Source organism: Aedes aegypti, chromosome 3 (assembly GCF_002204515.2).
Source record: "Aedes aegypti strain LVP_AGWG chromosome 3, AaegL5.0 Primary Assembly, whole genome shotgun sequence".
NCBI lineage: Eukaryota > Metazoa > Arthropoda > Insecta > Diptera > Culicidae > Aedes > Aedes aegypti.
Window position 1 is genome coordinate 8001434 of NC_035109.1, and position 26287 is coordinate 8027720.

Sequence of the window (26287 nt, forward strand, 5' to 3'; positions counted from 1 at the left end):
ACCAGATTCGAACCATGATCATCGGAACGACTAGCACACTATTCATCTATTGCTCCAAACTTACTACTGAAACTGATGAGTAACCAAAGTCGATGTGGTTTTACGTTTCATATGCATGATTGCTCATGCTATTGATAAACATGTGAACATGTGTTATCCCCAGCAAAATAAGGAAATACAGTCAAGTCTCCTGCAAAGCGTTAATCATCGTATGTTGAACAAGTTTAATGTATATTCATAATAATTTATCACCTACCAGAGTAGCCACATTCTCTATTGTAGAACTTACTTAAGGACTGTTCATTTTATAAAGTGGACACCTTGTGCATGCTATAACTTTATAATATATCAATAGACTCGTAATCGGTTTTCTGTATACAGTATCGTTCGACTATTATATTTTTGCACGATGGTGTTATAACAAAAAAACCATCAAAATAATTATAATTCACACGAATAAGGAACAATGTTTAGAATGGTCAAAGATTGGTAGGTCTGGAGCCAAGTATAATAGTTGAGTATACCAAAACACAATTCATTCATAAAAATTCGGATTTTTGGTATGTGAAAAATATTGTTTAAGTTTGAAGATCATCTTTTTTAGGAAGTTTTAGTCGAAACTTCTTTGTTTTTCTTTGTAAGATCTTATATTTCCATTCGATAACTGTCAAGCAATGATACATAGTTTTGACATCATGAATCCTCTAAAGCATGATTTTATATCGACAATATGTTGAGCAATATTATTATAAGTAAATATAGAATTGATATGGTGGTAGGTCATTTGGCATAATAATCATTTGACATAAAGTCGTTTGGCATAATGAGTCTGAAACCAAGGACGTCTCAAGATGATATTCGTTTTTACGTTTTTATTAAATCCCTCTGACGACATCAGGCTTATTTTAGAGTCAGTTGATTTAAAAAAAGCACTTAATGCAACAATGATATGCTCTTGAATTAACTATAACATACTGGGAAAGTTATTGCCAAAACTATTTCATTACTTATTCAGAAATCCTTTCTTTCAAATATTTATTCTTCTTTGGGCTCATTCGCTAATTTCACACAACGCTAGAGGGGGTGGGTGGGGGTCAGTAAGTTGTTACAGGTCATACAAAAATTTTATAATATTCAAACAAAAAGCGTTACGAGGGGGAGGGTGGGTGTCCAAAATGACTATTTATGAAATGAAATTTATGAACAAACCTTATTGAGTTTCGTTATTGGAATAATTTTTGATATATCAATAAATAAAATATTTAGCACAAATTTACCCTTCCTTCGAACATTTCAAAATAAAATGTAACCATCAATATAAAAACTGAAGATTTAAAACTAAAATGAATTTCGCCTTCTTTTATGCATAGGCTGTTTTTAGATATTGTTTTTTGTTTCCAACTAATATAAAATCAAAAATCAATAACATTGATCTGCTCAAGTTATCAGCGAAAAGAGAAATCGATTACTGCAGTTACTCCGATGATTCTGAACGAATTTTTTTGATGTTCTTTCGTTTTATTATGTCACAATAATTTGTGACGTCCAATAACCTAATGTTTTAATAATAAATTTTGCCTTCTTTTAAAAATAGGTTGTTCTTCATATAAGATCATAAGATAAAATTTTGTAAAGCTACCTATGTATCTATCTATCTATCTATCTATCTATCTATCTATCTATCTATCTATCTAAGCGCTTGCACAACCAATATTGAAAAGCATCCTGGAAATGATTCCAGTATTTTCTTGTCGACATTCATATTTGCAGCATATCGTATACAATAAGCATAAGCATAAGCATAAGCATTGATGACCGTACAATTCGTAGTTGCTACTCCGTGATTGATTGGAATAATCAAAATTGTACAGGGAACCAACAGATGTAGCTTGGGAGTAGCATACCATCTTCAATGTACAATTTCAAGGACTCCAAGCTAATTAATGTCAATAACGGCGCCGGCCACGTCCTTACGGTCATCGGGGAAGGGAAGGAATGTTGGTGTGACATCCATTGCTACTAGAGACCGAGATCACCTCTGCATCTCCATGGTTTTCACAGGAAGGAGTTTTGTTAGTGGGAGGGATCAAAAGCTACATGATCAGGATTCACCTTGGTAAGTGATGCGATTCATGTAGCCTCGAACTAAAATAAAATATCTATCAGTGCGTCGACAATTTTAATGTCGAACTATCCAAAGGTTATTTTTTAGTAATTGCGCCAAATAAATAAAAGAATATGTACGTGTAGATCAATTTTGTTTTATAAAACAGTAACAAAGCCTTATGCCGACACTTGAAGTGACGAACCATCCATAGTTTTTAAACAAATAAATGAAACATTTCCACGATTCTCCTGAAACGAGGAAAAACTAAACCAATAACCTAATGTTTTAATAATAAATTTTGCCTTCTTCTAAAAATAGGTTGTTGTTCATATAAGATCATAAGATAAAATTTTGTAAAGCTATCTACAGTGAGAGGCAAAATAAAGTGCCCACCTTACCAGTTTTCGAATTTCTCTCATTGATTTGGTTCAAATTAAAGTTAACACACCTAAATCTTTTGTGATATTTTATTTTTGATGTTCTTTTAAAGTTGCACTTACGAAATTTTGATAAAAAAAAGAATTTTACTTAAAGAAAAAGAAAATCAATTTGTATTGAAAAAAAAAGTAGTGACAAAAATAAGTGCCCACTTCCTTCTTGGCCCCAGAAAAGATGATTTAAGAAAAATAAAAAGCAATTTAATAGTTAATGTGTCCTCCTTTGGCCTTAAGGACTTGCTGGAGGCTCTTCGGCATGCTTTTCACCAGGTTTTGTAGGTGTTGTGGATCTAGTTCTTCCCAGGCGCGCTCCAAGGCTTCAAAATAATTATTTTTGTTGGTAACACCAGTTTTTTCAACCCTGGCATCGAGAATCGCCCACAAATTCTCGATGGGGTTGAGGTCTGGGCTTTGTGGAGGCCATTCCAGCGGTTTAATCCGACAAGACCGGAAAAAAGACTTGGTCTTCTTTCCAGTATGCTTCGGGTCGTTGTTCTAGAGAAATATGAATTTCTCTTCAAGGCCCGTCTGGATCAGCGAAACCTCCAGATTTTCCAGCAAGATGTTAATGTAGGAATCTGCCATCATTATTCCGTCGATTTTCACGAGGTTTTCTACTCCACTCCATGAAAAACACCCCCAGACCATCACATTTCCTCCTCCTTGCTTCACCGTTCCTTGGATGTGGTGCTCTGCATCACACACGAGCCCGCCGCTCTCGGTTAGACAGCTCGAGCTTCAGGAGCGCCACATCCAAGGAACGGTGACGCATGGAAGTGTGATGTGATGAAATGTGATGGTCTGGGGGTGTTTTTCATGGAGTGGAGTAGGAAGCGTCGTGAAAATCGACGGAATAATGACGGCAGATTCCTACATTAACATCTTGCTGGAAAATCTGGAGGTTTCGCTGATCCAGACGGGCCTTGAAGAGAAATTCATATTTCTCTAGAACAACGACCCGAAGCATACTGGAAAGAAGACCAAGTCTTTCTTCCGGTCTTGTCGGATTAAACCGCTGGAATGGCCTCCACAAAGCCCAGACCTCAACCCCATCGAGAATTTGTGGGCGATTCTCGATGCTAGGGTTGAAAAAACTGGTGTTACCAACAAAAATAATTATTTTGAAGCCTTGGAGCGCGCCTGGGAAGAACTAGATCCACAACACCTACAAAACCTGGTGAAAAGCATGCCGAAGAGCCTCCAGCAAGTCCTTAAGGCCAAAGGAGGACACATTAACTATTAAATTGCTTTTTATTTTTCTTAAATCATCTTTTCTGGGGCCAAGAAGGAAGTGGGCACTTATTTTTGTCACTACTTTTTTTTCAATACAAATTGATTTTCTTTTTCTTTAAGTAAAATTCTTTTTTTATCAAAATTTCGTAAGTGCAACTTTAAAAGAACATCAAAAATAAAATATCACAAAAGATTTAGGTGTGTTAACTTTAATTTGAACCAAATCAATGAGAGAAATTCGAAAACTGGTAAGGTGGGCACTTTATTTTGCCTCTCACTGTATCTATCTATCTAAGCGCTTGCACAACCAATATTGAAAAGCATCCTGGAAATGATTCCAATAATTTCTTGTCGACATTCATATTTGCAGCATATCGTATACAATATGACACAAACATTAAAATGGCCAGGCCCACTGTGCAGACTTGGGTTTTAAGACAATTGAAAGATTTACGACCATCAGATTATTCACGAATGAATAACATGGTGAGTGAACATCTTTCAATTTTATAAGTGAAGAAATGGGGACAACCGTACCGACCGTTTCATTAAGAGGGAAAGGTAAAATCGTTGAAAGTGGCGTAGCTAAGAAAGTTAATGCACACTTCATCGCTGTGTTCCTTTTCCTGGGACAGAGCTTGATCCACGGCGGAATGTTCTACGAGCGTTCCCTTTATTATTAACTGCGAACATTCTTTGCCTATTTACTATTTTCAAATATGTATATCACAACAAGCTCAAAGACACCCTATTTTCTGGGATGTAGAAAAAAATATTGTTTGGAAAAGATCTTCACGAGTTTTATTTAGTTATGCGGCTTGGCAAACCTCTGAACGAACACCAACACCAAAAAATCCACTTAAGGGTATAAGAAATCATTTCGTGACGCGTTCACCATTATTTTGCGATCATGTTGTGCACATAAGTTTTTTGAGAATTATTATTTATGTATATCAATTCCAAAAATATAGAAAATCTGGCTTTGGTGTAAAATGTTGAGTGCGATAATTAAACCTTATTGTAATTTCTGTAAATTCCAGTTAGGTACTATTGCATCTTCTTTACAAAAAAATATAACGGTAAATGTAAATGACTGCTAATAAGAGCGGTTTAAAATTTAAAAAAGTTTGAAATTCCAATCCCCATATCTTTCTTAGGGGTCGTCCAACCACGTGAACATTTTTCCTGACTTTTCAGTCATCTCCTCCCCCCTCGTGCTTTTGTGTGGTTTTGACGAATAACCCCCCGCTCGCCCAATGATCATGTGTTTCTTTTGTTCATGAATGAAACAGAAATTTGAAAAATGCGAGAAGAGATAGTTATGAATTGGTTTGCTATTATTAAGCGAAATGTGAGATTATAGTGTGACAAACTTCTGCAAAAATCCCTAACCAAATTAGCTCAAAAAAGATTTGTTTCTACTGCAGTGTTCCTTATTATTGTTTGAGGAATTAGTTTTCACTTAGAGATAATTTTGTATTAACATTACAGTACTAACATGTGGGGATCATTTTTTTTTTTTTTCAAATTTGGTCATAGTAATTTCCATAGAAATCTTAATCGTCTTCTAATCGTTGTTGGTAAAGAAGATATGAAATATTGAATTTAAAAACTTTTTTTTTAAATTTGAGCCATCCGACTGCTAATGAAACCTTTCAGGTTTAGTTGATGGTGGAATTTTCTTTGAAACACAAATGGGTGGACCGTGGTCTTTGGCTAGATACCCCCTCCCCGCTAAATGATCACATGGTTTATCAACGGCCTCTATTTTGATAAGTAATTGTTAAAAGATACATAAAACATCCATGTCGTGATAATTGTTCCACTTCTAATATTGCGAAAGAATTACGGTAATCCAGTTTGCTGTATGCACACTTAGATGTTTGATTACAATATTACATCGTCAAATGAATCGAATACCACAAACTCTGGGTCTCCTACTTCGAGGAGTCTCATACCGTCCCCAACCATGCGACTAATAGGAGACCAAAATGAAAAGTAAATCAATCAGCAAACGTCAACGATAAAATTCTGCTTATAAAGCGCCCGACTGTTATAGTCAAGTGTGTTTATTTGTTTCTCCCTAATATATTACCCAATCCAACACGCACGGCATGAAATTCTATTTCCACTGCAAATGTATAAGTCATTGCCGATAATATAGATATACAAACATATAGATTTTGACTCTGGTTAAGTAAGAAATTTCTGCAGCACCGCGTTGGTACTTTAAATATATTTATAGAACATATCATCTCACCCCTTCTCGCACTTGGCTGTCCAACGGGTGTTGTATTTTGCTCCTCTTGCATGTTGTCCTCCGTGACAAGATGGTTCCATTTGTGTGATGTAGAGAACTCCGCACATGAGGAACTAAGATAGGCGTGTGGTGTGGGTTTATGTTTAAGGATCCAAAGGTTGAGGTTTCAAATCCAGGTTTTAATTTTATTTTTTTTGTTTTTCATATTTTGGTGTCTAAGGCAAATTTCTTGTGGCGGAGCCTTGGGGCAATCGGGTATATGGGGTAGCTAACAAGGGAAGGTCACGATGGTGTTACACGGGGTTTTCAACCGGACTATTTTTGTTGGATTCAACATGTCGAAATATGTAAAACCCCAAAGCCTTTCGGGTGAGATGAGCCAGGGAGATGTAGTATTTTGTTAACAAAATGTTAATAAAATCTTAAATTTGTTTTACCAAATTAGGATGATAGAAGAAATGAATGTAATGTTTGGAATGATACTAATAAAGAAATTAAAAAAAAAAACATGTACATCGTAATGTTTTGAATGGCTTCAACGGATGACGCATGAGTTTGGATACTAAGTTCAAATAATGACTTATTCAGTAGGTACAAGAATGTTGACACTTTTGACCGGGTAAAATCCGCTCGATAAAGGCAATAAATACATTATTTAGAAAAGAGATAACTTAACTTTATATAAAATGAGTAGTAGAAAATCGGTAAAATAGAATGGTGTTTGATTTTCGATGATGTTATTACTTTTAATAAAAGTAACATTGTTGCTAAATAAATAACTTAACTCAAGAAAATTGTTTTAAAAAGAACAAAATGTTTATTTTTTATGTGTGATTTTTTGTGTATTCATACACTAACAAAAGAGGCCATTTGAAATCACAGATCTGACTGTTATTTTTTTAGTTTCAGTTCAGTCATTTAAAACGACAACATTTTCACTTGTCCCACTAGTTTCCAAAATTTTCAATATTTACCTTGAACTTTGGCACAAACATTAAATTTAAATATAGCATAGATTTAGTAGGAAACAATCTGAAAAATATAGTAGATCTTATTCATTTTATTTTTTTTAAGAACCCTCTCTATACGATTTCCTTTACCCATTTGTCACACGGTACCTTATTTCGATAGTCACTCAAGCAAAATGATTATCTAAATACAGGGACCGGAATCTATTATGATAATTCGCCACAAGAAATCGGGTTGAATTTCATATATTTGCCTGAAGAACCAAAAAATAAAAACAAAATATATACTTGCGCTTATTCAGAATCGAACCAAGGACCTCCCGATTCACAAACCAGTACTAACTCCACGCACCTATTGACGGCTTGATGTGAGAAGTGACAAAAGCAATATATAAAGCGTTTTATATTGCAATATTCATTCCAGTCTTCTGACATGTCCACCATCCATTTGCCGCGTGACCATTTGCCTAAGTGTGCGTTTCCGATGCCATCATTCGGCTTCGGATTGGTTGTGCAATTGTGTGGGTCGGGCGTAAACATTTAGATTGCCCGAATTTTCAAGTCCAATGTGCTCGATTTCAATTGACGGGTTTGCCCGTCTACGCTTAGGAGGCGAATCTTACCATCAATAGGTGGATTTAGCACCTAATACGCTAGGAGGGAAATCCGCCATCCGATTTATTTTGGGTGTACATACAAACTGGATCAACGTCGTTTTTGTTTTTATGGAGGATTTAATACGCGATAAGGTAAAGCGTGACATGGTTTGTGCATGACCCCTAAAATTTCTGGCTCGTGAGAAGAACGGTTGAGATTATTTATAGTAAATATCCTGGAAAACTAACTGTAGTAATTACTACAAGGAGCTTCTTTAACCGTTAGAAAAACACATGGAGTTTTTCTCTTTGGCATCTTGACGATTTTTCAAAGCAATTTATATAAATACAAATTTTTTGGAGTTTCTGCGTGGTAAAACATTCGGTCAGTTTAGTCCACTTTTGTCAAATTTGATTAATAAAATTGATTTCAAAAGGCTATAAATATGAAAGATATAGTTTTGCTGAAGTTGATCCAATTCATGATCCTAAAAACAAGACTCCTAGTAGGTATTTTTAGAGACTTGGTAGCTATTTTAAGGCTCTTAAAAGTCTCTATTTTAAGGAAAGGTCTCTTAAGTATCTTTTTTAACCAAAATAGTCTCTGAAGCATCTTTTTGCCTTATTCTGCTTGCATTGAATCCTGATGCAAAATTGTACAAGCTTCAAAGAAACCTCCAGAGACTATAAGGATTCAACAGACTCTTCAAGAATTTCGTCTCAGATTCCCCGAGGAAAAGCTTGAAAAAAATTCTATAGAGATTCTGTCTATTGTTTTTCGAGAGTTTTCTTCACAAAATCCTGCGGAATCCAATTGATTTTTTTTTTCTATGATTATCTTTGCAAATCTTCTAAAACTTCCTCTAGCATCCCTAAAAAAATTAAGACTTTCTTGAGAAGTTTCCTCAAAGAGTCGCTGCAAGAATTTCTGTAGAAATCTCTGGAGCAATTGCTGAAGGTATTTTCAGTAGTTTAAACTTTTCATAAATCCTGAAACACAATTTTAAACGACATCCCTAGAAATTTCTAGAGAAGTTATTGATTGAAAACACGTTTCGACCGAGAATTTTAGAGGATGCCCGAGAAAGCGATTGATGAATATTTGGAGGAGTTAGGACTTTCTTAAAACGTTTCTCAAATTATTTGTAGGGGGTATTCAGATAATTTCTGAAATATTCTTCAGAGGAATTTCCTTTCTGTGATTTTCCTTGGGAAAATTTAGGTTGAATTCTTGAGGTATCCCTAACAAAACTCTAGGGGAAATTCCTTGGGAATTAATCACTAAATGAACTTTTTTAGAAATTATATCTGAATATTTGGGTAAATACTAGAATATGTTTCTGATGAAATTCCTAGAGAAAATCATGAAAAATCACATACAGTAATACTTGTCGTAATGTCACGAGGAATTCTCAAATAAACCTTAGAGAAATGTCTGCTCCGATGTTATGAAGAACCAAGCTCTTATATCTTGGCACCTAACAGGTTTAGTTTTGTGAAGTTTTTTCAGCAATTTTTTCTTCTACACAAATTGTATGATAGTCAAAAAAAAAAAAACAAGCCAGCATTCTAAGAATTATTTCATTTTGGTTCTGTTGACCGGAAATTTAACTGAAAATATCATTGAATCGCTTGGAAACAGTATAAATTTCCTCAACTCAACTCAAAACCGGAAAAAATATCATTTACACCCTTTTTCATTTGAGCTCGTCAGGTATAGTTACCTTCAATTTCCAGTACAGGGTAAAAAAAAATTCTTAGCTTCACTGTGTACGAAATATTTGCCAACGTTTGTCCTACCCATGATTTCAAACGTGGACGCGTCTCTGGATTGCGGCAACATAAATCTTCAACAAATTCTGACAGGATGCTCTCGTAAATTTTGACAGAAATCATCATCGAGACAGGAATCTATTAGGATTCCGAAAAAAAATCTCTCCAGATTCCAACAGAAATCTCTTTAGATTTCACAGGAATCTGTAACTAATGGACCAGCCCCCTATCCGGCATCAATGACACTGCTTAAGGTTCGGCATATGCGCTTGAATTGCCGAGACCAAAAAAACACTGAACATCAGTTTTGCGATACTTAACCCACATAATAATAACATAAAGGTTGGGCAATTGCCTATATTGAATAATCCAAAATCTGTACTAGTCAAGTTTTCCGGTATCCGGTCATTTGGCCGAACGCCGTTTGGCTGAATGCCATTTGGTCGAACGTCATTTGGCTGAACGGGTCGTTTGGCCGAATGCCGTTTGGCCGAATTACGAACAAAAAAATATCAAATTACAACAACACTTATGTGTAACATTCTTGGGTGTTGCCAAATAATTGATCAGCTAATTTATTGACACTAATGATGTGACGGGACGTCATGTTTGTCACTATATAAGAGCTCCAAGAGGATGGTAAAACTAACCCGTTATTTTAGGACGAAGTTGTGAACTCCACTCATTGCATCAAGACTCTAAGCTCATGGTTGTTTCATCTGGGGCTATCAATGGTATGATAGGGTTCTAGTTTTTTAATGATTTCATTAGAAGTTTTTCCTTCTTTTAAGCATTGGCCATTCTTTAGAGTTATACTGGTTTTGTTACTGTTGGCAATAATTCTGCTTATATTTAAATTGAGAATTTTACCTTCCTTAAATCATCGGCAGTTCTTTGTAGTTATACTAAGGGCCCTATTTTATAAGTCGAGTCGATCAAAAACGACTCGACTGGAGTCACTGTCGACCAAAAATTTCGCTCGACTTGGCTCTGTCACTCGAGTTTATCGACAGTTGTCACTCTATGTGACTGGATTACTATGGGAGTCGACGGATGACATCTGAAATATACATGCTTACTTTGATCGACAATGACTTCAGATGAGTCACGTGAATTTGCTCGAATTACAAAATAGACCCCTAATATAAAAATTGTTTGCATAGCACTTGATTAAGATTTTTTACGCGCCATACAAATTATTTTTGGTTTTCATACAAAAAATCTTACCATGGTGGGAGGGGGGGTTGAAAAACCGCTAAAATTGTCTTACGTAATTAAGGGACAGCCCCTAAGATGGTTAAGTACGGATGGACAAAGCTTAACGCGCAAAGGAAAGCCTAATGAATGAACTTATATTTTCATTTTATAATACATTTAACAATAAATCGTTTATACTGCGGTTGTTAGGAAAGTTTTCCGGTCTGCGGTAGCCGGTAGTTCTACTGGAGACTTAAAAAGCATTCTGTCGATGATTCAATCAATCTAATCATAATATGCTTGCAGAGAAAAATAATTCAAAAAAACAACTGCAAACAACAGTCATGATTGTCGGAATATCATTGAAGTTGATTGATGATATTTCCGTGAAAATCAGTAAGGTCAGCTGCGGTAGTTTTCGGTTGAACCGTTAATCAAAAAGTTTTCTCTAAAATAGCAAAACTAGTTTCAAAATGATGCATTTTGTTCAATTTTCTCTAGTACAAATTTTATAATCAATAATAGAATCATAATTTAGATGAATATTCCGACTTTGACTAAAAAAACATCTTTTATGAGTCGTATTACACTGTTCTTTAGACGAAAATGAAAAAGATTTTTCAAAAGAACGAAAGAACGGTTCAAAAGAACTAGTTCGCTTTCGAGAACGGAACGAACGGGAACTGTTCATTGAAAAGAACTGTTTTGCCCATCTCTAATATTAGGACTGCAACGTGTGAACTGAGCTCTGCACTATTGCTTGCGTATAGCAGTAAACCGATTGACTCGGTGAACAATTACGTGGAAAAAGCTCATAGTTTCTTCGTTATGAAAAAAAGAAGCCAAAATTTACGGTTACTAGAATTATGAAATAATTTACATAACACGATTCGAGGGATCGAAGCAATCCAGTCCTGCAGCAGAATTAATAATTCGTGAACCTTTTTGCAAAAACTTCTGCTGGCAGCTATTACCGCTACCATAGAAGTGAATATTTGCTTACATTAAGGATATTCTTCTTTCTGCACTGACTTTTTGTTGAACTAACATCAAAGAGCCATTATGTGTATATTAATGATGATTAACCTTCTTTAAAAATAAGCTGAATAAGTTCTTTAAAATTCAGCTTCGAAACTCACTGCAATAATATGCTAACTATAATTCACTATTATTTCCTATTTCGGCCAAACGGCATTTGGCCAAATGACCCTTTCGGCCAAATGGCATGCGGCCAAACGGCATTCGGCCAAATGGCATTCGGCCAAATGACCCCGAACCTTGCAATTAGTTTGAAATTGATAGCTTTCATTATTCTATTCACCCCAAAAGTAGAATTTTATTTCTATTTTGGGGTGAATAGAATTTCTATTCAAATAACTATAGTAATCAAATTGCAACAGTTTATCGTTTGCTCGCTTAGAACAACTTTAATATAGTTTGCAAAGGTCGCAGTAGAGGTGGCTCGCACCAAACCTTATTCAATTTACGAATCATATGGCCATTGTATGCACCCTCAACTAGGTACACTTTCAAACTTCCATTCCCGAAACAAGTAAGTTAGTAGATACGTGTTGCAACCATAAATTCACTTCAACTGCACCTATCGGGACGACATCGTGCCTGTTGTGACGCCAAAGGGCAACCGTAAGGCACGAATCCAATTCGCAATTTCGTCCTGAAACGCGATTTCCATGTTTTCCATTATCTGGCGCTCGCTTTCTCTGTTTATCTACGCTGTGTGTGTGTATTTGAGTTTACACTGTGTCACAAACAATCAGACGTAACATAAACGTTGGAATTCAATTTAACAAACTTCGCGGTTCAAATCTTCCGTGTCACGTCTTTTTGTCTGTGCGCATACTTTCAACCCTAACTGCAAAAAAACGCACCAACCACGCTTCGTTTGCAAAGGACCCTTTTGGACTCTGTGCGTCAGTGCAACTTTACATCCCGGCATGTGATATTGTCGCGAGAAAAAAATGAAACAACAAAATTGTAATAAATTCCAGAAGCATTCCTCCTCGCGCGATGCATTTTTATTAAGAGGGACTCTTCGCTGTGAAAAACGTGTGCACCGTTAAAAGGGGACCGCCGCGCCGTCATCATCAGTGTCACCGAGAAGAAAAATGCATCCCAACTAACACGTGCAATTCTTTAGCTCTTCGTGATTAATCGTGTCACATCATCAGAAAAAAAAGAAGAAAAATCACCAGCATTTAATTCCTACTGAGCACCGTGGTGATGTGAAGGGGTTTGACTGAAAGCAGTGTTCTCTGTGCTTAACAAAATGAGTGAAATTGGAGGAAATCATCGCATTAGTGTCGCCTGCTTGGATTGCTCAACGATGCCGCTTGGAAACGGAACTCAGCGCGACCGGCAGGATGTGTACGTATCGAAATTGCTCTCATTCTACAAAATTTCCCTCCCACCGAATCCATACCGACCTCATGGGAACGAACGGTAATTAATTGTGTTTGGATAATGTACGGAAGGGAAGATCTTCCGGGTTTTGTCGACCCAGTCATAAATAACGCCCTGCACCGTCGTAAATAAACTTGGCGATACAGATAGATTTTCGCCTGGCGCGAGGGCGAATTATTCCGAACTTTGCGTCGTTGGACTTCCCGGGAAACCATCCGCTTCTAGCTTTTCCAGTTTTTTTTGGTGGGGAGGGGGAAGGGGTCATAAGTTCCTTCCAAAGTTGAAAATTTTTAATGGCTTTTCTGCCCGGTTTCGTCGAATCGACACGATGCTTCCCGGTTTTTCGCCGGTTCGGAATTAGCGAAACCTAATTTTAGCCGGGGAGCCGATGAAAGTTTCTCGCTCAGTACGGTTTATAAGATATTTAGGGGTTTTCTTTCCATCCGGAAGGAAGGAAGGAAAGCTGAATCGTGGGAAAATTTTCTTTACTCTCCACCTTCGCATCGTCACAGTAAAAGATAGTGACGCAATAAAAGATGGACTGTGCATTTTCTCAGCTTGCAAGAATAAATAAGAGAGAAGTGTCATAACACTAGAAGTAAATGAAACCCGAATTTAGTACTAAACCATTTAATTTCACTAGAGTTTGTATCCTTTGACAGATACGCTTCTTTCGACCTCAACTGTAAGGCCGTCTTTAGTGTCTTTAGTCTTTAAAGACTACACAAAAAATACAAACTCTAGTGGAATTGAATGGTATAGTATACTAAATTCGGGTTTTATTTACCCTTTTGATTGATATTACGGACACTTAATTTTTTTTTTTTTTTGAAGAGCATCCAACTGTCCATTACTCGATATTCCGTATCTCGATATCGAGTTAGAGAACCAAGTAAAATTTGGTTTTCATGGCTAACTCGATGGTCCCTTGAATCGCAGTTGTACTCAGTGATGCATTTGAACGCGTTCAGTTCACGTTCCAGTTCAATTTTTTGAACGCAGATTGAACATTGTGCAGTTCAAAAATATGAACCGGTGCGAGCCGAAAATTGAACCGAAATAATTTCGACTGATTACGATACTACACTATGTCGAAGTTATGTTCTAGGTATTCAAAACGCCAATGATTTCTCTAATGATGAAAATTTACAGCAAATAATGCATTCGTTTCTCACGTGAGTGCTCAAATCATAATTGCAAACTGAACGGGCCGTTCTTGAGCTGCGGCTGGGTCTTGCTCGGAAGTTCATCATCTACTGCGTTCGTGTGCAAATTTGGCTCGGGCTCCGTTCATATTTGGCTCGCGTTCAGTTCAAAATGCATCACTGGTTGTACTGGTTTTGTGTTCTATAATGCAGCCCACAGTCGCTCAGACGGTTTGAGCAACATTGACTCCGCCCCCAAGTTAGTCAAACCAACTTATGTTGATACAACCGTTTGACCGACTGTCAAGGTTGGTTGCAGCAACACGATATTTCTCGCGTAACTTTTCAAAACGTCCTAAGTAACAAATGTAAACAAATCGAGATTATCATTGCAAATCATTTGCGTTGCACCACTTAGCAGCTCACTAGAACACTCGTTCTGATATATTAACAATATTTTTTTTTTCTGATATATTAACATAAATTTTCTTCGCATGTTTTTAGACATGCCGAGAGTCTAGTGAATATGTGATTATTATTTTTTCGAATGCTGTGGCTGTGAGGGAGAATCTTTTCGCGATTTTCTGGCAATAATCGCAGTAAGGAAGAGAAGAACTTTCAATATTTAAGTACCGGAAGAAATAAATATTCAAGAGGAATTCCAGTTATAATTCGTACGAAATATTCCGGCAAAACTCAGAAATTATGACGGGTTTCTTTCGGGAAATATTCTGAGCAGTCATTGATATGGGAATGACCAAGGGATTTTTTTTTTTCAAACATTCTGTCCAGAACTTTTAGTCGTTTCCTCTAGTTATTCTGCTTTGAAGTTTTTTCCAGGAATCCATAAGCTATACTAAGGATTCTACCAATAGCTCTTCCTGGGATTCTACCACGAATTTTATCAATAGTTCCTTTAGAAATTTATCAACAGATTCAACCAGAAATTTCTCCGGGGAACATTCTTCAGGCATACCTTCAGGTGGAATTTTTCTAAGTATTCCTTTAGAGGTTCCTCTACAAATTATTGTGGATTTCAACCACTGATTCCTTCAAAGATCTGTCCAAAAAAATCCCACGGAATTTCTGTAGGGCTAACTGCTAGAATTCCTCCAGATTGTTATATCAATTTTTTCAAGGATTTCTTCAGAAATTTCTCTAGAAGTTAGTTCCAAGGATTCCATCACACGTTACCCAAGAATCGCATCACGAATTCTTTCAGATACTTCTCAAGGGACTTCTCAAAAAAAAAATTCATCACCAGAAATTCCCCCAAGGACTTCACTAGGACTTTTTAAGGGCTTGTTCCTTGGACTCCTCCTCGAATTCCTCAAGGAGTTACATCAGAAAATCCACCAGGAATTTCTTCAGCGATTCTTTCTAGCAATTTTTCAACAGATTTCTCCAGGGATCTATACGAATACTTCCCAAGGATTTCTTTCTGAGGATTTATAATAAAGTCTTAGAAGTTTTTCTAATGGAATCTATGAAAGAACTTCCGATGGAATCCCCGCAGAAATTCCCAATAAAATCTATTGAAGAACTCCTTCAGATGGAATCCTTGGAAAAACTTGTGATGTATTCCTTGGAGTAATTCCTGATAGAATCATTAGAGAAAGTCTCGATAGAATTCCTGTAGAAATTCCAGGTGGAATCTCTGAAGGAACTCCTAATGAAAACCCTAGAGGAACTCCTGATGGAAATCCTTAGGAACTCCTATTGAAAGACTCAGGGGAACTTCTGATGGAATCCCTAGAGAAACTCTTGATAGAATCTCAGAAGGAATTCCAGGTGGAATGTCTAAAGAAAATGCTTATGAAATTCCTGAAGGAACTCTTCTTGAAATCCCCAGAAGAACACCTGATGTAATTCTCAGAAGAGATCCTGATGTTATCCCTAGAAGAAACTTCTGATGTAATCCCTCGAGGATCCAGGTGAAATCTTTGAAGAAACTTCTAATACAATCTCTAGAGGAACTCCTGATGGAATCTCTAAGGGAACTCCTGTTAAAATTTCTGAAGAATTTAATAATGATTCCTGAAGGAATTCCTGACGGAATCCGGAGGAATTCCTGATGAAACCCTTGTACGGACTCCTAAAGATATTCTTGCAGAAACTCCAGATGAAATCATTGGAGGAACTCTCGATGAAATCCCTTGAAGAATTCCCTATGGAATCACTACAGGAACTCCTGATGAAATCCCTGGAGGAATTCTTGATAAAATTCCTGATGGAACTCCTGATTGAATACCTAGAGAAATTCGTTATGATATCCCTAGAAAATCCTGATAGAATTCTTATGTGACCTCCTGATATGAACTCAGGAGGTATTCCAGATAGTATCCCTATAGGAACTCCTGATGGAATCCTTGGAAGAACTCATATCTATAGATATTTTTGAAGGAACTCCTAATCATTGAAGGGACTCCTGATAAAATCCCTGGAAGAATTCTTGATAAGTTTCCGGATAGAACTCCTGATAGAATCCCTAGAGAAACTCATGATATTTCTAGAAGAAACATTGATGGGATGATCGAGGAACATCTGATTTAATCTCTTGAAGAATTTCGGGTGAAATTTCAGATGGAATCCCTAGAGCTAGTCCTGATAAAAACCCTGAAGAAACTGCTGAATGAAACCTTCGTGAAATTTATGATTGAATCTTTAGAAGTTCTCCTGATGGAATGCCTGGATGAAATCGAGTTTAATTCCGTAGAATAACTCCTGATTCTAGAGGCCTTCCTTAGCCGAGTAATCAAAGTCCACAACTACAAAGCAAAACCTTGCTGAAGGTTTATGGATTAAATTTCCGGTCGGTCCAGGATCTTTTCGTAATGGAAATTTCCTTGGCTTCCCTGGGCATAGAGTATAATCGTACCTGCCACTCGATATACGAATGCGAAAATGACAACTTTGGCAAAGAAAGCTCTCAGTTGAAAACTGAGAAGCAGGCTCTGTCCCAGTGAGGACGTAATGCCAAGAAGAAGAAGAACTCCTGATTCTCAAAGGAATCACTGATGGAATCCCTGTAGGAACTCCTGGTAGAATCCCATGAGGAATTCCAGATGAACTTTCGGAAGGAATTTATAAAGGAATTCTTACAGGAATTTCTTGTAAAATCACTGGACAAAATGTTGATTAAATTTCTGGAAGAACACCTGGGCGAATCATGAAGCAGTTTTGAAAGAATTCCTAAAGATATTAAAAGAGGATTATCTGGTAAAATTCCTGATGGATCCCTGTAGTACAAATCCAGGTACAATCCATGGATGGATTTTTTGAATCACAGGTGAAACTGCTGCTGGATTCACTGAAGATATTTCTGGAGAAATTGGTTGAGGAATAATTAAAGAACCCTTGGTGAATTTGCTAAAGAAAACGGTCAGAGATAGTTGGAAACGATAGTGAAATATATAGAAACAACTCAAGAGAGTGCATTTCATAGATCACTATGGCACCGACGCTGCGTTAAATTCACGCATTTTGACTTGACCCATCTGCATCGGCAGCTCATGGGACGTCGAAGCTTCAATTTGACATGATGACGTCGGTGTTCGTGCAACATCCCTACAGACGGTACGATCGGTTCGTCGAACATTTGGCTCCGCCCACCGGTGGTTTGAGCAAAATCAAACTCGTTTGATTTTGGCCGACCGATTCGTCAACCGTCAAATTGGTTTCACAAACTGTCAAATTGGTTCGTCAAACAGCATCACACACGGTAAAACATAGCACCAACATGAGCATCAACCTGGGGGGCGGAGTCAATGTTGGTCAAACCGTCTGAGCGTCTGTGGGGTGCATAACGCGATACCTCCCTAACTCTATGGTCCTTTCAATAATGAGTTAGTGAGAGTTGGCTGTATATGAATTTAATCATTTTATACCATAGGTTCTTAAACTTGTCTAACCGTTTCGAAGTCTTTGACATGCACCAAGAACATTTAAATTACAGAGTTTATGATTTTTCTAACATTTCTACTATGTTACTAGTTGTTGTCATATCGATATTTAAACCATTGAAATATTATATTTCACCGTAGGGTTTTGTTCTACTTCGTCGTAAGCACTATTATTCGTCGTATCAAACTTTAAATGTTCCACTACAGCGGATATTCAAACTTACCTGCAACATAGATTCATTATCCAAGTGTAATTTTGTGAAACCTGTTATGTTTCGTACAATTGTACACCAAAAATACGATAAAACTACTGTATTTCGGTAAAAAACTTCAGTTCAATTATCCACTTTGCACTTTTTCACCGAATTCGCATGGACGAACACGATTTGAGAGAAATGCTTAGCGATCGACTAAGCCACACCACTTTCCAACACAAACTTCTTCCCGCCCCCGTGGGTGACTTACTTCGCCGGGCACTTATTCTCACTATGGAAAACCTTCGTATTTCTTCACTGAAGGATTTCATTCCAATCACACGCCGTAAAACTTCAATAAATCACCAAATTTTACGAAATTTCCCCAACCGCCGCGTATAATTGAGAATGTAAACAAAGTTCAATCCGTCGTACTCAGAAAAAAAAGGTTGTGTGCATCAATGTGTGCGCGACGCTCGACGTAAAAATACGGTTCCTTTGATTGAGTTGTTTTCGCTATACTGTGAGCAAATGTCATAATTGTGCGGTCAAATGGAATTGTGTTCATATGTTTGGGCTGAATTTTCATGACGAACAATTAATTTTAAAGGAAATTAGTATAATCCATCATGCTGAAGGAATGGAGGGAGATGCCCCTAGATCTATATATTCTAGTAAAACATTTTATTATAGCGTTGATATGTTGTGTTTTAACCACTCAATACATCACAGTGAACCGTAAGTTGTGAGACGAATCTGGAAACTGATTGCGACGGAGTTGAAAACGATACGACGGATGAAGAATACGGTAAGATGCATTTTATTTGCATTATTTCCAAAAAGAGATCAAGATTTATCAAAATGTTATTGTACAATGCTAAAGCCGTTTTGAGAAAGAATTGTTTGGCATCGGTTTGTATCAGCATCATTCACTGCAATACTGGGAAAATTGCAGTTCTCACTAATCAATGCTTAATACGATGAATAATAGCACATCACCCTATTACATTTTTGATGGAAATATAAATCAACTAAAAAAAGTTTTATGACCTAAAAAGTATCATTTTTTACAAACTAATATTTTATCAGCAATATTAAAAAAAAAATACTGTCCTGAAAATTTAAGGACTGAGAGTGCTGTTCATCATTAAAAATCATTGAATTTCCAATATTTGTAACACAATTCTTTGAACAAATATTTGAAATTTTATTTTAGCTAAATTTAGCGTATGTTTCAGAAATTTGACATAGAAATTAAGAATGCAAAGGTGTGTAAATATTCGAACTCCACAACTTGAATAACCTTAAATAATTAGAAATATGTGCCCTTTTCATGGTTCTTATTCTGGAGACACCTTACTTTTGCTTCATATTCCGGACAGCACAAGATTGCCTTCAAAACAAGTATTATAGAAAGGATGCCAAATTAATGGTCGCCCATAAAATATGTCACTCTAAATTTTTGTAATTTTCGACCACTCTCTTCTCCCTTTTGTCATGCTTATGTATGATGACTTTTAAAATCTTTTTGCGTCGTCACATTTATATGATATTCATAGCTAATGGGTTTTCATTAAAAAAATTGATTTTTTTCAGTCACATAGTAAACTTTTTTTTTAACCAAATCAGTATTTTTTATTAAGAACATAATAATTATTTTTCAATTAAACGTTAATGAATATTGGAGAAGGTGCCCTGATCAGTCGTACGACGCAACTTAGTCGCGATGCTCTCACAAGAGCACTGGACGGCGAATCTATGACAAAAGATCGAAAGACAAAAGGTCGAAAGGACAAAAAGTCGAAGAACAAAAAGGAAGGGACAGAAGGTCGAACATCTTTTTTTCAAAGAAGGAAAAATTTCCCACTATGCAAATCATTTTCGACCTTTTATCCTTTCGACCTTTTGTCTTTCGACCTTTTGTCCATAAACCCTGGACGGCACTAACTTCCATCTTCCGGATCCTCGTGATCAACTTTTTGGTCAACAATTTTTGTACACTAGGACACTGAGGGAGCCGAAACATCCTCAACGGAACGGCACTAGGGCACGTTGGTCTTTTTTCTGCTCAAGATACTCCAGCAATTTCTTGACATTATGGGAAGATGCCTTGTCCGGCGCCAGAAGACGTACTTCCCATACGCATGATGCTCCTTTAAGAACGGCACAAGAACTTTCGGCTTGAACCACGGCTTGAAATCCCTCTGTTCGATATGGCGATGTACAGCATAACTTTTATTTTCAAAGCGTAAACTTTTTTCCACGATGACTATGAGCCTATGCATGTTGTAAAACGTTTGACATTTACTGTGTGCCCTATTTTCAAGTTGCTCGTGAGAGAGAGCGATACAGCAACCAACACACGGCGCACAGTAAAAGTCATAAGAACAAAAGAAATTATGGCACGTACAGAGGCTCATGCTGACCATAACTGCATATTTGTAACATTGGACAAAAGTAGGCATTGAGTAAATGGAATACCAGGAGTGCATTTTATGGCAGTATGGGAGGAAACTAAAATTTACCAAGAACTCAAATGTGCTTATTTGAGGCTGAAATTTTGTACAACTCATATTGCATACTGAGTGAATTGTCAGACAATAATTCTGAGAGAAATTTCATTGCTACTACATCAATAGGCTCATGTGACTGTTATGCGGCTACAATTGCCAATATGACATAACAACTCGGTTCTTTTTTCGAATTTTCTAGAACGATCTCACAGATTTTAGGAACTTGTTCGAAAGTATTTATCATTTGATGACTCTCCATGGTATTTACTCGAAATTGTAAAAAATGTCGAATGTGATAAATATGCACTTATGGGCAGTATGTGTTTCGTAAAACCGTACAACACGCTCGCGGAGTGCTTGCTGTTTCGACGCCATCTTCGATTGAACTGACAGCACTCGAGGAAAAAAAAAACATGCCAGCCATTTTTAAAAGGTCCAGAGAGCAATTCTCTTGGAGAGAAAAAAAAAAGCTCTTTACTCTAATAACACTGCGGAACACGTCTTTGTCTCCAGCACCAAAATACCGCTCTTCACTTAATTAAAAGTTGCTGAATCCATTGCCGTTTTCAGAAATATCATAGCACGTCTAGTTTTTGAGATATTGACTGTTGAAAATGCAAAAAATGACTATTTCAGCCAACTTGCATGCAAGTTTGTCAGCTTGTAAGGTTATATATATTGGCTTAATTTGCCACACAACACGAACTATATGTGTATAACAATACTTATCATCAAAGTTTGTAATACTTTCGATGCGGGAATGTTATTATTTAATGGTTTAGAGAGTTTTTGTATATTGCCATATAGAAGAAACGAAGAATTTTGTATGGAGACTGCAAGCATGTTGAAAAAATCGGTTTAATCGAAATTCAATCGCGCAATTTCAATCAAATCATGTCTGAATTGAAAGTTCAAGTTCTGTTTTGCATGTTTGGTGGATTAGGCTACAAAAAATTTTGTTAAATCATACTTTAAATTTCATGTAAACATGAATACAACCAGTGTTTTATACAACTTTGGCGACCTGTAGCTAAAAATTGTGACAAGCTGGAACATTTCTGAAAATGGCACCAGATTCAGCAATCCCAAATCTACTAGAGACACATAATTTGATCCTTGAGACACGCAAAAATGTCATTTTTGTTACGCTGTGTTACAAATGGTATTGAAATCATTCTCGTTTTGACGTTGGATAACGTCTTACGGCAACATACTGGGGTACAATTTCGGAAAACGAAAATCGCTAGCGTCACGAAAAGTGGTTAGATTTTGACTGTTAATAACTTACTAATTCCCGCATAGATTTTAAAGATTTTTGCACCAAACGATTGGAAATGTTTCTACGAATCTATTCCAATAATTAAAACTATTGATTTCCATGACTAAACTATTGAAAAATGGGTAAATATCGAGGCATGTCTTATTTTCCATAGAAAAGCACATTTTTCTTACTGTTATAAGGTTTTGACGTCTTTGTACCCTAATTTCGGGTGAAATTGATCATTTTTCATGGTTTTTCTTGTCTCTTTTCAATAATGTTGAAAATGTCAAACAACTGAATGCAGGAAAACAAGTACGACGATCAGCCTCTTTGGCTCATGAGCCAAAATTTTCTAACAAATGTGTTTTAGTGCTAAAAATCATCCTTTAAATGAAAAATCGGGGAATCGCATTTCGGGGTAAAATTGATCACTTGTCAATGCGATTATTGTTCTATTTTGAAACGACTCTACATAATGAATATGAGCTCCCTGAATCCGAAAATGCTTGCTAAATTCTTAACAATGCAATATTTGAAGAAATAATGAATAAATAATTTCATGAATTGGGATGAAAACGCTTAAATTTAGGCAATTTTCTAAGGAAATCACTGATACCGTAATTTCGAGTGAAATTGATCACTTTTCACGATTTTTCTTGTCTGATTTCTATAATGTTGATAATGCCAAGTAACTGAATGCAGGAAAACAAGTATGAAGGTGAGCCTAATTGACTCAAGTACCGAAATTTTCTAACAAATGTAATTTTAGTGCTAAATACTATGTCTAAAATAAAAAATCGGAGATCTCATTTCGGGGTGATATTGATCAACTATCAATGCCATTATTGTTAGTTTTCAAAACAACTTTACATAATAAATTTGAGCTCCCTGAATCCGAATATGCTTGCCAAATTCTTAACAATACAATATTTATAGATATAATGAATGTTTAAATTTCAAGAATAACGCAGAAAACGCCTAAATGTATGCAATTTCCTAAGGAATTTCCTAATGTATAACAGAAATTCAATTATTTCAACCAAATCAACGAATTGGTATGAGTTTTGATCTTAAGTATCCTCACAAACTTTCAGGATTATACCATGTCCAAATACTTGTCTAGAACTACAAGTTTATTGATGTTTGTCAACACTGAACCGTACAAGATTTTGAAATTTTACATTATATAGTACGGTACGAGTTTGGAAGATGAAATCGGGCTCAGGGATATATTTTAAGCATCCTTACAAACATCACTTACTATGAATAGTGCCGTTGTCGTCGTCGCTACCTACATGTAAATGCACACATAGAAGACAGCAAAAATGCTACTGCAGCCCGACCCGAGCGACGGGCAGGCCCGGATTTGGGGGGGTGCCGAGGGAGCAAATGCCCCGGGCCCCCCGATTAGAGGGGCCCCCCGAGGAACCAAAAAAAAAAACAAAACAAAAAATGTTTTAAATTATTTTTCAATATTTTCTCTTTGGGCACATAGTTCTAACGGTGAAGTCAACATTAGAATATTTGAGTAGATTTTTTTTCTTTCCCTGATATATGAATCTCACAGTTTCGTTAAGTCATATATTATTTTTAATATTTTACAAAATCTCATGATTTATTTTTTATTGCCTGCAAAATGCGCTTAACCATTTTTACGCTTAACGTGATTACAGGATCTTAAAGATACAGCCAACCCTGTAAAGTACTGCTTAAGCGGGCAAGATCCGTCGGAATTTTCAAAAGCTGTTTTTTCGTTAAAAACCAAGAAAATTCACAGAAAAATGTGTTCACTTTATTTTTTTGCTCCAACCAAAACACAGTTAATACATTTTCATCGAATAATTTTTAGATTTGAACAGAAAAACTGAGTCTGAAGTTTCGATGATGGCGATGATTACAATGATGGAGCGTTGAACGTTAATTCAAAAAGTTTATTGTTTTCCTATTCGAACTCTACAATTTAAACTTATTTGCAATGCTTTAAGAAACTTCAAGTGTAATGGAAATTATTTTGTGACGCGATAATTAGTTTTTAAGTTATTTTCTATTTTGTATGCCGTAGTTGATGAAGTTGTACTGGCCCATCTATAAGTTCCATATAAAATGTACACAACAACTTACTTGTAGGTTTCATAATGGATAATCGGTTCGTTTAGCTTCTTGAAACTTTCGATGTTGCGATAATGATGTATGCCAGAGACTCTCCTGGATATGTAGAGGAAAAGCACTAATTTTCGACCTACAAGAATTCTGTGCCAATTTTCGGATTTTCATGCAAAGTAGGCCAAAATCGTATGAATGGGTCGAAAATTAGCACAGGGTCGAAAATTGGTGCTTTTCCCCTAGTGCCTGGAGAAGAGAAGGGCGTTTTTTTGAGAGTGGCAAAGTAGCATTACCCTGTCTTAGTCAAAATTGTTGAATTCTTGTTACTACCTTTGTTCGTGTTTTAAAATTTCAATGAACAAAGGATCATTATATATACAATTTAGAAAAACGTGTTTGTCATTACATCAACTAGTTATTTTGTTCCTTTTGACTAAACTAAAAAAATAGAAGAGTGACATGATGCAATTTTCTACATAAAGGGGTTGAAAGCTATGAAAAACGACCTTGAAGTTACATAGCAATTTTTCACTCCATACATATTATATAGAAGCCAAAAAACCTGACCAATCTTGTTCAAATTATCAAATGTTTGCCATTGGACGGAATAATCATCTAAAAACCTTTGGGAGGCTTGAAAAAAGTCGAATTTTTTGCAATGTATATTGCTAATAACCGATTAAAATGTCACGTACGCCCTTTTGCATTTGAGGCTTGGACCGAACATCTCATTCAAAACTCAAATTCAATAGGGGGATTAGGGGCATAATGAACATACGGGGCGAAATGGACACCCTCTCAATATCTGATAATACGCATATTTCATCAAAAGTTCATTCACTGCATGAAATCTGTAATGCATTTGAAATGTTTGACGGTATAAAAGTTTATGTTTTGCTTCAATTGTTCTTCAAAATTTGACTTAAAATTTTTCTCAGTTTCAAATTGGCATATAAGCAAGACCGTGGAAGAATCTAATTTTTGAGCAAAGTAACGAACCCAGAAAGGTTCTTTTTAGCTATTATGATTGAGAAAGGTTCTTTTTAGCTATTATGATTGAGGGAGAGCCCTTTTGCATATCGGAATGATTGACAGTCATTGAATATATTGGAATAACTAAATTTCATGTAGGTGTTCATTTCGCCCCGATACCTTTTCACCAGCCTTGTTTTCGACCCAATTTTCTATCTCGCTTCTCTGACATATGATATGATTTTTATCACTATGAATGAATGTGGCACGTCGTACTAACATCAAACTTGAAAGCTAGCCGGGGGTAAATTAAAAATATTGCCATTTAATGGTCTTAAAACGAACATTTGCTTAACGTGTCCATTATGCCCCTAATTCCCCTACTTTAAATTGTGGGATCTCGAAACGTGCTGAATTTTGAATTTACGGGCCCCCTTTATGAGATCTGAACCGGGCCTCCCGAAGCCCAAATCCGGCACTGGCGACGGGAACCTGAACTTTGTTTGTCATTGATCTCCGTTGAAAAATAATCAAGCAAAATTATAATTGATAAATAAATAAATTAATCAATCAATTTATAGTAATAGATGAAGTGTCTCTGGTTATAACTCTTTTACGTCGAATGCATTGTTGTGACCCTGAAAAAGGCCGTTTTGTTTTGAATGCTGCAATTTATTTTAAGCGCGTTCTCCACGGATACGACGAGTCAGCTGGATGTCCTTCGGCATGATGCTGACACGCTTGGCGTGGATCGCGTACAGGTTGGTATCCTCAAACAAACCGATCAGTTAGGCCACTCGCAGGACGCCGCCTGCAGGACCATAACGGCCGAGCTCTAGAATCGCAGATTTGGCTCTACATTTCCCCGGATACCACGACGAAGCAGAATAAGTTCTGCATGATGCGGAACTTCTTCGAGTATCAAAAAGAGAATGTTAATCATCGTGACTAGCAACTTTAACATCGATTTGAGTAAAGAGGAGAACATGGAGCTCGCGGACTTCATGGAGAAGTACCTCAACCTCAAACTGGCTTCGGACTAATTCAACTAATCTTAGTGGATCATGCGTGGACCTAACGTTCGACCGAACTATTTGTTTGGGAAGCAAGGGTTACCGCTCATGCTTCTTCTTCAATCGACCGATTCTATCGGTGTTGAAGTGTTAACCGAACCAACCAAATAATAACACACAATGTCCATAATA

At 36.6% G+C, this 26287-nt stretch overlaps 1 protein-coding gene across 14 annotated transcripts in view; it reads left to right on the plus strand.

Annotated features, from left to right (window-relative positions):
• Positions 1-26287, plus strand: part of LOC5571891 (uncharacterized protein CG43867) — a 534531-nt gene that overhangs the window by 449220 nt on the left and 59024 nt on the right. The window contains exon 2 of one of the 14 annotated variants that reach the window (XM_021849055.1): positions 12581-12956. The exons of 12 other annotated variants lie outside the window; for them this stretch is intronic. The gene's annotated coding sequence lies outside the window, so the exon portion shown is untranslated. The remainder of the gene's footprint in view (positions 1-12580; positions 12957-26287) is intronic. One more of the 14 variants, XM_021849054.1, reaches the window with a different exon arrangement.